The sequence below is a fragment of the Dendrobium catenatum genome, unplaced genomic scaffold, assembly GCF_001605985.2.
Source record: "Dendrobium catenatum unplaced genomic scaffold, ASM160598v2 fragScaff_scaffold_847, whole genome shotgun sequence".
In the NCBI taxonomy this organism is placed as follows: Eukaryota; Viridiplantae; Streptophyta; class Magnoliopsida; order Asparagales; family Orchidaceae; genus Dendrobium; species Dendrobium catenatum.
In genome coordinates, this window is record NW_021319309.1 from 866,191 (window position 1) to 879,927 (window position 13,737).

Genomic DNA, 13,737 nt, shown 5'->3' on the forward strand with positions numbered 1-13,737 from the left:
TCAATCTCTCCTCTGCCAGCCCATTGACGGCGAAATATCTTTCTACTTTATAGATCCACTCATGCGCATCCTCCCCCTCAAAGATTGGCATCTTCAATTTCCTCACCCTCGGGTCACACCCATTTCCCCTAAATCATCCATAACCTCTCATTCCTCAAAGCGGAGGTGCTCCCTAATTGTCACGATCTTCCCTCTGACGATCATACCCAAACCATTTATCAAAATTCCCTCTTATTCTTTCAAAATTAGCACCCCAGCGATCGAAATCATCCACTGTCCTTACAAATTCAGCACCCATTCTTGCATAGCCAAATGCTCATCTCCTCCCTAAAAAGTGGTTCTAGAGGAAGCATTCCGTTTTCTCCCTCCAGGATCTTCACTTCTGGCTTTTCCCTTCCCCTAGACGTGTTAGGGTTCCCATCTCTTCCATGGTCGCCGATAGTTTCATTTACTTTCGATGTCACCGGTTTGGTTTTACCTTCAAGCAATTTCTTCAACATGTCTTTCACCACGACGAACTTCTCCTCCATTTTTCCTCAAAATCTATTTTGAGTTGCCCAAGTTCTCCCTCCTAAACTTTCACTTTCCTTCTGGCCATTGGTTCCCCTTCGATCGACGTGCTCTGATACCAATTTAATAGGAAGCACTTGTAGATCTCAAGTATTTTCTATCTATCTTCAGAAAACAACGAGCTTTCTCTACCAAAATCCACAAAAATAGTAGATAATTTGTATTATTTGATGAAAGGGAAACGAAAAATAGCAAGATACAATTGATCTTCTATTCGAGAGGAGGATCGATCTCTCCCAAACCTCTAGACGCCGCTAGAGCTCAAAAGAAAACCTAACTCTAAGAGATCAAATTTCATCCAAATTCAAGATGCCCTAACCCTATGAAAACAAAGTATTTAATGCATACAAATCAAAAGGAAATCCCTAAACAGTCCACACATTCAAATTTTTCTCCCAAATCCCTAAAAAATCCTTCCTAAATAAACTGGTTGGCGCTTGCGATGCAGTCGCTTACCGAAAGAGGCGGGCATTCTGCCTCAGTTTCTCATGGTCCAGTCCCGTGTCGATCGGCTGGACCGGTCTTACACAATTTTGCTCGGATTGAAAGTTAAAAATCAGCAAAGTTTTATAAAGGTTAATTATTTAATAACCCTTTTATGTTTTCATGAAATAAAACATGTAAAGGGGCAATTTGGGCTTTTGGAAAATCCCTAACTGCCTAAGGAGTTAAAGGGATCGAATCCTTTCAGTCCCTACTCATTCCATTCGGTCGAACGTGACAGATGGAGAAAAGGGGGGGGGGGAGCGGTAAGGCTCCAAGGTAGAGGCTAGGGAGATTTTCTAGCGACTTTCTTTAGGGCAAATTGAAGAGGGAGACCTAGGGAAGAAAGAGGTGAGTTTCTAAACTTAGATTTTCTTGTTTTTACTTGGATTTCATGAGGTGAAAATTGCAAAAGATTTATTGAGGGGTTTTCACAGATTGCTATGCCATTAACCAGTTTGACTCAAAAGGCAGTTAAATTCGAATGGACAGCTCAGTGTGAAGAAGCTTTTCAAAGATTGAAGCAGTGTTTAATCACAACTCCAGTACTAACTATTCCTTCAGGATCATATGGATTTCAACTTTATAATGATGCTTTATATAAAGGGTTGGGATGTGTATTGATGCAGAATGGAAGAGCCATTGCCCACGCCTCTAGACAACTAAAAAATCATGAAAGGAATTATCCAACTTATGATTTGGAATTAGCCGCTGCTATCTTTGCCTTGAAGATGGAGACATTATTTGTATGGGGTAATGTGTGAAGTTTTTGCTAACTATCAGAGTTTAAAGTATATCCCCACACAAAAAGAATTTAATCTAAGGCAAAGGAGATGGATGAAACTCATTAAAGATTATGATTTGGATATCTAATATCATTCAGGTAAAGTAAATGTGGTTGTAGATGCATTGAGTTGGAAGACTTCCGGCAGTGCCAACTGGATGATTACAAAACAACATGAGTTGATGAAAGATCTAGAAAAGCTAGAAATTTTAGTAGTTCAACCCAATGATGTAGAGATTATGATTTTAAATCAGATGATTATTTAATTAAGATTAAAGGACAACATACGAGAAGCCTTATCACAAGATGCAGACTTTAAGAAAATCATAGATATGATTAATGCAGGACATCCAAAAGAGTGAACTTAATGATGATGGACCGCCTCGGTATAGAGACAGAATTTGTATTCAAAATTTTGGAGACTCAAGGATATTCTTCAGGAAGCACACTATTCAAGTTATACCATTCATCCATGTAGCAACAAGATGTTTCAAGATTTGAAAGAAACATTTTGATGGCTAGGAATGAAGAAAAGTGTGGCAGAAGTAGTGGCTAAGGGTACTTCTTGCCAAATGGCCAAGGTAGAACATAAAAAATAGGAGAATTTTTACAGCCCTTATACCTGAATGGAATTGAGAAGATATAACCATAAATTTTGTGGTTGTCTTACCTAGGTTCAGAAATGGTTATGATGTTATATGGGTGATAATTAATACAACAACAACAACAACATCAAGCCTTTATCCCACTACGTGGGGTCGGCTACATGAATCCTTTTTCTCCATTGTGTCCTATTAAAAGTCAAATTCTCGTTTAAATCTAATAAAGAAAGGTCATCCCTAATATTTTCTAACCAAGTCTTTTTAGGTCTACCCCTACCTTTCTTAACATAAGTCAAATCTAATACCTCTACTCTCCTAACCGGGTCATCTCAAGGCCGCCGTTTTATGTGACCAATTGAAGACAACACAATTAAAATTAGGTGATTTGACCACATGCAAAAAACATAGAAGATGCAGCAATTAGAATAGTAGATAAATATAATCTCGAAGAATTGGATTGGTCAAGTAGAAGGGATTAGACCAAAGGTAATATTGATACACAGAGAACAATAGGATTAACATCTCTTACAACATTCAACTATAATAAATTAAAAAGTGAGGATTATAAAAACAGATTATAGGTTGGATAAGATATTGACGATGGTGAAATATGAAGGATAACATGATGGATTGCATGTTTTCTATAAACGAGAAATGAGTGAATAATTTTATCTTGCTAGAATGTACATAAAAGCACTATTTATGTATTTCTAAATGATACTCGGGTTCATTCAGTTGATATAAGAACATAACGTAAACTTCAAAATCTTGAAAAGTAAACTGCAAGATCAAGAGATGATGATAGCTAAAAAGGGTTGATTGTGAACAACAAAATGCAGCTTTAACTAAAAAGGAAAAAAAGAAATCTTCCTATCATTAAAAAAAAATAATAATAATCTCTAGTTCATATCTTAAAAAGTTATCATAGCTTGCACTAAGACAGAAATATCTATCATTTGCTAACACTTTTGAAAGCTTTCTAAGGGGCACATGACAATTCACATATCTCATGACTAAATAGCTATTGTAGCAATACATGTAACAAAGGATGGAATCATAAAGATATTAGCAGGACCAATGGACCATCAAAGGCTTTATTCGTATAGAATAAGCATGAGACGGCTATAAAGATGAGTGCCAAAGAATAGGCTAACATGAAAGAACTCACAATAATTAGGATTACCTGCAATTTTAGTCTAATAAAAGCCACAAATCAAATGAATACTCGATTCCAACAAATCATTAGTTATGTTATCACTTACTAGATGTATGGATCAAGAGGAATCAAAATTGGGCATGACTATCTATTGATTAATATTGAACTCCTTGATACATAATCCCTAACAAGTGGCACTAAAGACAGAATTTCAGCTGTGATCTTCCTTCATTTGATTTATGATGTTTATGAGCTCTTAGGTAAAGGTCCATGAAGAACAATATATTTGCCAGTCTTCAAACATAGAAAAACTTATATATTGAGACCCATGCTGTGAAAGTTGTGCTTGGTTCCTAATGACAAATTACATACGTTGTCAATATTTCTACCAAAGATGTGGCTCTTCTTCTCTCACTATCACGCTTTTGACTCCACAGCATTTGTGCTCATCAAAATCAACATATAAGTTCTATATTCAGGGCTCTTGATTGAATACCTCTTGTGTTTTCACCCCCTGAAGCCGAGACCAATATCTCTTGCAGAAACTTTAGGATATAACTAAATTCAACTGAAAGGTACATGCTGTAGCAAATAGTACCAGAAATCCTTCTACCTGTGTATTTAACTGCATTTATTTTCTATCAAAATTCATAAAATTCTTGTTCCATAACCATAAAGTTGGTTCGAGAAATATTTCAAATACTAACAAGAAACTACGAATGGCTCATTTCATTACACTTTGAAAAATTGAAAGTTGACAGTAGGTAGAGAATTTGATTCTAGCCATTGCAAGATCATACAAAAAATATAACTAAACAAAAATTTCATAAGGATGGCTGCAAAAAACAACTTAAATCCACGCGCAACACACCAGAATAAAATTTTCAAAAAAAGTGGCTTTCTTAATGACAAAAATACAACGCATATTTACATGAAATAAACAGTCGAGTGCAACCGCAACCGATACTAGCAAGTAGTAACGCAACTGGACAATACACACCACATAAAAACCTTCCACCTTATTGTTTCACACAATGAGTCAAGAAACTTTTAAAATCATCTACCTCTCTACCAACATGTCCATTTAAATCTCCTCCAATAAAAACTATTTCTCCAAGAGGTATATTTTGTATTAATTCTTCTAAGTCATTCCAAAAATTTAATTTAGAACTCATATCCAAACCTACTTGAGGAGCATAAACACTTATAATATTAACAATCTTATCATCAACAACAATCTTTAAAGCTATAATTCTATCTCCAATCCTATTAATTTTTATAACATTATCCTTTAAACTCTTATCTATAATAACACCTACACCATTTCTAGTACGACTCCTACCCGAATACCAAAGTTTAAATCCTAAACTATCAATCTCCTTAGCCTTATCTCCAACCCATTTAGTTTCCTGAATGCACAAAATATTTAACTTCCTATGAATCATAATATCTATTAATTCCATTAATTTTCCTGTAAGGGAACCTATATTCCAAGTTCCTATCCTAATTTTAGTTAATCAAATTTGCACATTTCTTATGTATCAGACAATTTGATGTTGTTAAAAAAATTGTCAGTTTATATGTTAATGAAATTGTCAAAGTTCATGGTGTACCAAATCTATAGTATCAAATCGGGATGAGAGATTCACATCCAGATTGTGGAGAAAAATTCAGGAAGCTATAAGTACGAGATTTACTTTTAGTATAACTTTTCACCCACAAACTGATGGTCAATCAGAAAGAACAATTCAAATTTTAGACGATTTGCTCAGGCTATGTGTACTTGATTTTGTTGACAAGTGGGAAACACATCTAGATTTGATTGAGTTTGCCTATAATAACAGTTTTCAATCAAATATAGGTATGATTCCTTATGAAGCATTATATGAAAGAAAATGTTGAACCCATTTATGCTTAGCTGAAACTAGGGAAAGTAAAATTTTTTGTGCTGACTTAGTTAATGATGCTACTGAGAAGATAAGGTTGATCCGTGACAGGTTAAAAACTGTTCAGAATAGATAGAAGAAATACTATGATGTTAAGTATAGCCAGTTGAACTTGAGTTAGAGAGTTTGTATTCCTCAAGGTTAGTCCAATGAAAGGTGTCAAAAGATTTGGCAAAGTAGGAAATTTGAGTCCAAGATATGTAGGACCTTTTGAAATTTCAAAAATGATTGGTAATGTGACATATATGTTAATTTTGCCAAGACATATGTGCGTAGTACATAATATATTTCATATCTCCTCTTTGAGGAAGTACATTTCAGATAAAACTCAAAAATCATTATTGAATCAGTGGATATTCAACCAAATCTAACATTTATAGAAGAATCTGAGAAAATCATAGATTATAGTATTAAGCAACTTCGAAGCATAGAGATTCCTTATGCTAAGGTTTTGTGGAAGCACGGATCTGAAAAAGATGATACTTAGGAGAAGAAATCATAAATGAAAGAAAGTTATCCTCATATGTTTGTCTAAGGTATGATTTTATTTTTTTCCTTTTAAATTTAGAGGACAATTTTTTTATTAGGAGGAGAGAATTATATAGGAAAATGTTGAATTGTAGCGTAACAATGTGTTGCGGCGCACCGCGACGAAAATAGTCATAGTTTCAAAGTTGTCGGATTTTGATGAAATAAATTTTATAAAATTCTACGTTTAAATTTGATCGTTTTGATACAAAAAGTAAAGGGTCAATTTTGCTTGATTTGAAATTAAAATCGACAAAGTTGTATAAAGATTAATTATTTAATAACCCTTCAATGTCTTCATGAAGTAAAGCATATAAAGGGGCAATTTGGACTTTTGGAAAATCCATAACCGCCTAAGGAGTTAAAGGGACCGAATCCTTTTAGTCCCTAGTCATTTCATTCAGCCGAGAGGAAGAAGGGGGGTGGCGGCAAGGCTCCAAGGTGGTGGATAGGTTGATTTTCCGGCGACTTTCTTTGGGGGAAATTGAAAAGGGAAACTTAGGGAAGAAAGAGGAGAGTTTCTAAACTTAGATTTTTTACATTTTACTTGAATTTCATGAGGTGAAAATTCTTGGATTCCTAAAAAAATTTAGAATTTTTAAAAGATAATGTTAAGAAAACTTTGGAGAGGATTTTAATCATGAAAATGAATTTTTTCTCAAATTTTATTAGGTTTCAAAAAATTAGTATTTTTCTGATTTTTTTATTTCTATGAAAATTCTTTAACTAAAATGGTTCCAAATAACATTAGGATTGTTTTTAATGGAAGAAATTTAGATATTTTACAAATTTTTAATTTTCCTAATTTTTAATTTAAAATAATTCAAAAATACTTAAGCCCTAATTATTAATTAAATGATGGAGAAGTTTTGACTTGCTAATATGATGAAATTAATGCAAATTTAACTTTCAAAATTATAGTTTTCATGCTAAACCAAAAATAGAGATTTTTTTTTAATTTTTAGGAAATGGTCAAAAAGTTCAAATAGGAAAATTATGAATTTAGACAAATTTTTTTTAAAAAATTAAAATTTAATTAAATAAAAAAATAATTAATATTAAAATATTAATTAATGAAAATATATTATGTTATGAGTTAGTAATAAAGTAGTTTATTATTTTAGGTGTTGATATAATTGCAGATATACACCACAAGAATAAACGGTTACTTAATGAGATAGATGCTTGTATTTCTCTTATTTTCATAATTCTTATTATCTAAATGTTAATGTTATGAAAAATGAATTAATTTTAGTGTTTTTTATTATTATTGAGTTGAAAATAGCATGTTTGTTCTTTACATATTATAATGCAACAAGAAAATATAGATATTGTAACATTTTTCTTTTAGATCTATTGGAATTCCTACATGTAGATATGCATAAAAATATCATATTAAATAGAAAGATATGATTGAATGAATGTTATCATTTTTCTTACGATAATGCATAAAAGAATGTGTATATTGATACGAAGTATTAAATGGTAAAGACAATTGATAAAGAAATATATGGCTCATCGGTGCAGATTGAAAATGAAAGCAATGGCTAAATTGAATGTGTAATTGATCAATACAAATTTTTGATACTTTTGTTAGTGTTGTATAAGTTATGGATAAGTATTACATGTATAAAAAATATAAAGAAAATGATGAAAGAAAGAGTGTTATGAATAAATATTATATGCATAAAAAACATTAAGAAAATAATGAAAGAAGGAATGAAAAGGGTTAATGTTATATGTAAAAAAAAGGTCATTTAGAATAACATACATAATAAACATGCAAGATACTACTTTATAACAACTGTATTGTTTCTTTTTATAGTTATTTATAAACTGTAATATAAAAGTGGCGTGCATAATATATTTTTCTTTCCTTGATTTATAAAATTGATAAAAATGCATGTAAACATATTTAAAAATTTTTATTCCAATAAAACATATTTAAATATCATCCAAATACAATTGAGAAAGAGCCACTAAACTTCAAACAACATCTTCATTACATTTTTTTTTTAACATCTTCATTACATCATTAAACAAAAACATGAACATATAAAACTATTACAAAGAGTTCATAACATTCTAACAATATTTTATAACATGACATAAAAAACAATCACAAAGAACCTGTCTCCTTGCGTTTCACTACGATGGTAAGTTAAAGGTCTATCAGTCATCACTGTTTAACAGGTTCTCCTAAAAAAAATATCCTCACAATTAGGGTGAGCTAAAGCTCAACATGTAACATGCATTTCTATCAATTTCATAAAGATAGGAAAGTAAAATACATTATGCATACTATTTTCATATTTCAGTGCATAAATAATTTAAAAAAGAAACAATACAAGTGTCATGAATTCATATCAGTATGCTTATTATGTATGTCATACTAAATGATAATTTTTTTTTCTTTTCATATGTCAATAACATTTTTCATTTTTTTCATAATTTCTTTTTTGTTTTTTATGCATAAAATACTTATCCATATCTCATACATCTGTAATAGAAGTATAAAAAAATTGTACTGATCAGATACACATTCAATTTGGCCATTCATTTTATTTTTTATTATTTCTTCATAAGAGCATTTTTTTAAATTGCTTCAAAGAGCCTTTTATCATTTGTTCTAAAGAGCCATTTGCCAATTACTCTGAAGAGCCCTTTACCATTTGGATACTCCGTGCCAACATATACCTTTTTTATGTATTATTTATCGTAAGAGATATAATAACATTTATTCAATCATATATTTCTATTTAATGTGATGTTTTGAAGCATTTCTACATGTAGGCATTTGAAAAGAACTAAAAGAGCATGCTAGATTATTCATCATTTCTTACATCAACACATAATATGTACGGGAAGAATATACTACTTTCAATTGAATAAAAAAACTAAAATATAAGACATTTTTCATAAAATTTAGAGAAGAAATATGAAATTAAAAGAATTATAAGTAACTACCTCAATAAGCAACAATTCTTATGTGTGAAATACATCGTTTATGCTTGTGATGTCTATCTTCTCTTATTTCCAACACTTAAAATAATGAAAACCTTTAGTACTTAATCATTAAATATAATTCATTTTCCTTTAATTAATATTTTAATATTAATTATTTTCGGATTTAATTAAATTCTAATTTTAAAAAATCCAAATTATTGTCTAAATCTATAATTTTCTTATTTTAATACTTTACCATTTATTAAATTAAATTAAAATAATCTCTATTTTCGATTTTGCTTTAAAACCATAATTTTGGAAACCAAATTTTCATTAATTTCATCATATTATCAAAATCTCCCCATCTCTTAATTAATAATTAGGGCTTAAGCATTTTCAGATTATTGAAAATTAAAAATTTGTGAAAAATCCTAATTTTCACCATTAAAAACTTTTTTATGCCATTTTGAACAATATTAGTTAAAAAATTTTCATAGAATTCAAAATTTGAAAACACCCTAATTTTTGAAAACCTAACAAAATTTGGGGAAAACTTTAAATTTGTGATTAAAATCTTTAAATTTTCTTTAACATTCTCCTTGAAAAATTCTAAGTTTTGGAGAAATCTTAAAATTTCCACCTCATGAAATTTAAGCGAAATGAGAAATTTTTATGTTTAGAAACATACATTTTTCTTCCCTAAGCCTTCCTCTTCAGTTCCCTCTAAGATTTACCGCCAGAAATCGCCCTAAGCTGCCGCAGGAACACCTTGCCCGGTGCCCCTTTCTTCCTTTCTCATTCGCTCTTTCCCTTATTTGGCCGAACAAAGAAGGGATTGAATGTTTCGGTCCCTTAAACTCTTTGGGATGTTGGGGAAAGCCGAATGACTTATTTGTCCCTCAGATGCTTTAGTTTCATGAAGAATAGAAGGATTATTAAGTAATTTACATTTTAGTTACCTTTGCCGATTATTAATTTTTAATCCATGTGAAATTAACCATAAGTTCTTTATATAAAAAACGATCGAAATTTCATATAGAAATTTATAAAATGTAATTCATCGCAGTGCGTTGAAATGTGTTGTTATCCTATAATTCAGTATTTCCGAGTTTTACAATTCCCCTCTCCTAATAAAAATTTCGTCATTGAAATTTACATGTAACTTCTAGTTACATAAGCAAGAAAATAAAAGCATATCTTATTTAAATAAATGAGTATAATTTTCTTTCATTTCTAATTTTTTCTCCATATAACATCATTTTTAGATTCGTACTTCCACAAAACCTTGACAAAAGGAATCTCTCTACTTTGAAGTTGTTTAACATTGTAATTTATGATTTTCTCAGGTTCTTTTATAAATGTCAGATCTGATTGAATATCCACTGATTAAGTAATGATTTTTTGAGCTTCATCTGAAATGTATTTCCTCAAAGAAGAGATATGAAATACATTATGTATTCCACTCATATGTGTTTACATAATCAACATGCAGGCTACATTTTCAATTCTTTCTGAAATTTCAAAAGGTCCTATATATCTTGAACTCAACTTTTTCATTTTGTCAAATCTTTTCACACCTCGAGGAAAACAAATTCTCCAACTTAAAATTCAACAGGTCTGTGCTTAGCATCATAGTATTTCTTTTGTCTATGATGAACAACCTTTAACCTGTTACAGATCAGACTTATCTTTTCAGTAGCATCATCAACTAAGTCAGCACTAATAATCTTCCTCTCTCCAATTTCAGCCCAACATAATGGGGTTCGACATTTTCTTCCATTCAATGAATGATTCATTAGGAGCCATACATATACTTGATTGAAAATTGTTATTATAATCAAACTCAATCAAAGCTAGATATGTTTCCCACTTGCCACCAAAATCAAGTACATATAGTTTACACAAATCTTTTAAAATTTGAATTGTTCTTTCTAATTGACCATAAGTTTGGGGGTGAAAAGCTGTACTGAAAGTAAGTCTTATACCTATAGCTTCTTGAACCTTTCTCCACAATCTGGATGTGAATCTCCCATCCCGATCTGATACTATAGATTTTGGTACACAATGAAGTCTGACAATTTCATTAACATATAAACTTGCCAATCTTTTAACAACATTAGATTGCCTGATATGTAAGAAATATGCAGATTTGATTAACCTATCAATTATCACCCATAAAGCATCATAACCACTTATGGACCTGGGTAAGCCAACCAAAAAATCCATGGTTGTCTTCCCATTGCCATTTAGGTATAGGTAAGGGCTGCAAAAATCCTCTTAGTTTATGATGTTCTACCTTAACCATTTGACAAGAAGTAGACTTAGCAACTACTTATACTACACTTTTCTTCATTCAAAATTTTTCTTTCAAATCTTGATACATCTTATTACTATTTGGATGAATGATATAACTTGAATAGTGTACTTTCTGAAGAATATTCTTCCTTAAGTTTTCAAAAATTGGATTACAAATTCTGCCTCTATACCGTAACAATCCATCATCATCAAGTTCATTCTCTTCTAGATGTCCTACATTAATCATATCCAATATTTTCTTAAAGTCTGCATCTTATGACAAAGCTTCTCATATCCTGTCCTTTAATGGGGATTGAATAATCATCTGATTTAAGATCACCATTTTTGTATCATTGGGCTGAAGTGCTGAACTATTAAAATTTTTAGCTTCTCCATATCTCTTATAAACTCAAGTGTTGAGTAATCATCCAGTTGGCAATATCGGGAGTCTTCCTACTCAATGCATATGCAATTACATTTGTTTTGTCTGAATTATATTGGATATCCAAATCATAGTCTTTAATGAGTTTCAGCCATCTCATCTGCCTTAAATTTAATTCTTTCTTTGTGAAGATATATTTTAAACTCTGATGGTCGGTAAAAACTTCACACCTCACCCCATACAAATAATGTCTCCATATTTTCAATGCAAAAATAATAGTAGTTAATTCCAAATCATGAGTTGGATAGTTCATTTGTTGATTTTTCAGTTGTCTGGAGGCATAAACATTAACTCTTCCATTATGCTTCAATACAGATCCTAACCTTTTTTTGTGAAGCATCACTATAAAGCTGTAATCCATCTAACCCTGAAGGGATAGTATCTGAGCAGTCATCAAACACTACTTTAATCTTTAAAAAGCTTCTTCACACTGATCTGCCCATCAAACTTCATTACCTTTTGAGTCAATATGGATAATGACATAACAATTCCTGAAAATCCTTCAATAAATCTTAGGTAGTAGCCAACTAAACCTAAAAAACTCCTGACATCTGTCACTGTAGCTGGTTGTAGCCAATCTGCTATGGCTTGCACCTTATGTTGATCCACAAATATTTCTCCATTACTGATTACATGCCCCAGAAAATTAACATTATTTAGCCAAAATTCACATTTAGAGAATTTAACATACAACTCATTTCCTCTTAATGTTTGCAATACAGCTTGTAAATGATTAGCATGAACTGTTTCATCTAGAGAGTATATCAAAATATCATCTATGATAGTAAGATATTTGGAACAACACGATCTAAATCTTCCCTTATTCTAAATATAAAGCTTGCAATAGCAGGCATATAATTTTTGTTTCTTGCTTTAGGAGAGTAGAAGCTCATAACTCTATGCGAAAGGCTGACAGTTTAAACACTTATTATCTGACCAAGCTGTGAATCTTTGCAAATCCTTTTTATTTTTTATTCCTTAGAAAAAGGATTTACGTAGCAAACCCTACATGATGGGATAAAAGCTTCTTGTTGTTGTGTATTATTATGACACGAAAGAGAAATTATTGTGCCTGATTACCTATTTGCGAGGGGACATGGAAATATCTTGTGCCAATTTCTGAAACCAAAATTTTAAAGGAGCTTAAGAAACTTTTGGATAATTTTAAGGATAAGTTATGTTCATGGGAGTGTCATTTGTTATTCCTTGTGGGCTATCTTGTCTTGATTAATTCAGTTCTTACATTCATCCCAATCAACCTGACCTACGTACATGTACTTTTTTTCTATGAGATTTATCGTTTTGTTGTTTCCATTAGCTTCCCTAGTTTCTTTTATTCCTTATCATTAGCTCATTCTTAGCAGCATGATAGCTGGTATCATACATGTTAAGTTATTAATAATTCAAAAATTCTGCTCTTCGAATAAAATATTTTTTTACAACAATAACAACAACAACATCAAGCCTTTGGCCCACTACATGGGGTCGGCTACATGCATCCTTTTTCGCCATTGTGTCATGTTAAAAGTGAAATTCAAATTTAAATTCAATAAAGAAAGATAATTTCTAATATTTGCTAACCAAGTCTTTTTAGATCTACCTGTAACTTTCCTAACATAAGTCAAATCTAATATCTCAACTTTCTTAACTGGGTGTTGACCTCTAAATATTAACCAATAGAACAAAAAATCAAAATACCTATAACCCGACAGATCCTAGAATTCTGCCGAAATCCTTCGCAAAAACATGCCGAAATCCCGCCGATTCGGCGCCGTTCGCGTCGCTTCCCTGCAAATCCCGCAACGACGGCCTCGATCACTGGTTTTTGACGCCTTTAAAAGCCAACCGAGAGGAACTCCTTCGCTGCTTCTTCTATTCGCTCTCCACACACGAGAATCCCGAACTCCTCCTCACTGTCTTCCGACCTCCTCGACCCAAACTCTCCCGCTCGAAGCCAGATCCCATCGGATCCATCCCGATTCCCT